Below are 2194 nucleotides of genomic sequence, written 5' to 3' on the forward strand. Positions count from 1 at the left end.
TCCATCAAGAGAGAGGTACAACTGTGGAGGTTCCCACTGTCAAACCAAAAAGAACGAAGACTCCTGCAAAGAAGTCTTCAAAATCTGTACCTGCTGAATCTTCTTTGGCTAGAAGAACTAGGTCTGCAGTGAAGGGAAAACAAGTGAAAATTACTGAAGAAGAAGATGAAGAGTGGAGTGGAGAAGAAGAAGAGGAGGAGTCTGAACAAGAGCAAGATCATTTTGTTATTTTTAGCAAAAGAAAGATATTGAAGGGTAGGCTGCTGAAAGACCTGGAGGAGCCAGGCATGCTTAGGTTGTTGGATGTTTTAGCTGCACAGGGTTGGAAGGACATGGTCCTTCAGATGGATGGAAGACTAGCCAGAAGAGAGCTGATTGAATTCATGGCAAATGGCTCTGTGAAAAATGGGCTAGTGACCAGTGTGGTGAAAGGTGTGAAGGTGAAGTTTGATGCACCTGAATTGGGCAGGATTCTAGACATTCCAAGCGAGGGCTATGATGATTACACCAGGCAAAGGTGGCCTTGTCTAGATGATCTGCCCACATCACTCCAAATCACCAGGAACTTCTGTGATACAAAGGATGTTGAAGAGGTGCCTGAGGCAAGATTTGTTCAAAAGAGTGAAATGAAGCCAGAGCATAAAGTGCTCTTTGAGTTTGTGAACAAGTGTCTGCTGCCTAGACAGGAGAGGAGGCACACTGCAAATTACATGGACCTGGTTCTCACGGAGTGTCTTGTGAGGGGTAAGAAGATTAATTGGCCTACTTTCATAGTCAAACTGCTGGACAGAGTCATCAATGGTTCAAAGGCTCATGCTACTCCTTATGGATTCATTCTGACAACTGTACTGGACAGGCTGAACGTTCCTTTGAAGAAATGGGAAATGGCCTCCAGTACGGAGCACTTTGGAATCAAGACTCTCCAGGCCTGTGACTATCTGCTAAGTGTAGCCCCTGTTGAACCCGGTTCATCAGTAAAGACTCCAGTTAATAGCAAGGTTAGGGCTTTGGTTCAAGAATGTGAGACCAAAGATGCTGAGATTGCTAGGCTTCAGGCTCGTGTGGCTGAGTTGGAAGAAGAAAGGAATGGGCTGAAAGCAGAACTAGCAAAAGAAAAGGAAAAGAGTGAAGGGATGCTACAAACAATGCTCAACCTACTCCAATCCCAACCCTCTAGTTCTTCAAAGCCTTAGCCCTCTTTGTCCTAGTTCTGAACCAGTTCAGTTACCCCCCCAGTGACCCATATTAGGGATTTTTCTTGTTTTTGCTCATGGTTGGTTGTTTTTGTTCTTTCTTTTTGTGGACTGTCTTGTAGAAGCACTGCCTTATCAATGACAATTTGCATTTCTCTTATTTTATGATGATTCTGCTCTTAATAGTTATTTTTGTCAAGTTGATTTTTGATTAACTAAATCATGCTTTCACTTGCAGTTGCCCCAGTGGCCATGAGTAATGATTAATATTCTGGGATTCACATGTTTATGCAACTTTTCGATGATGCCAAAAGGGGGAAGATATTGTGTATTGTGCTTAAAAACTATTTTTGTGAACAGTGATGTTTATGACCTAATTAAATCTGGCCCTTAATGATAAGTTAAAGTTTTCAAGTGATGATATTTTAGCTGAGTTCCATAGGTTCTCTGATCAGTAAAAGCACAGAGTTTGTCATCATAAAAAAGGGGGAATTTGTTGGCCCAAGATCAGTTGAAGTTTTTAAGAATGACAAATGAACTCAGTGAAGGACCAGGTCCATCTTAGGAGACACAGTTGTTATGGCCCATGCACATGAGATGCACGTGAAGAAGATAAGTCCTTGGGGATCAAGCAGCAATATCTTTTGAATATCTTCTGAACTGATCGAAAAGATTGCATATGGGATAAGGAGAAGATGTCTCCTTATGAGAAGAGAACACATCCGGATAAGGGTTGGAGTTTGGATTGGTCTAGGACTCAAACTTAATGGAGGATCAGAAATTGAGTCACAATCCAACTCTAATTATTAATCTAATAAATAACTGAGTTGTTCTCTTTTACAGGTATGCACATACGCTGAAGTTAAGCAAAAGAGCAAGGCTATTTTGCAAGCAATTTATGTGAGATTGAGTGTGCACGCCTGCAGCTACTTGAACAAGATAGAAGAACCAGTTCCATTGTGTTTATTCTTATTCTAGTTCAATTGTAGTAGGTGATTTAA

The sequence above is a fragment of the Nicotiana attenuata genome, unplaced genomic scaffold, assembly GCF_001879085.1.
Source record: "Nicotiana attenuata strain UT unplaced genomic scaffold, NIATTr2, whole genome shotgun sequence".
Taxonomy (NCBI): Eukaryota; Viridiplantae; Streptophyta; class Magnoliopsida; order Solanales; family Solanaceae; genus Nicotiana; species Nicotiana attenuata.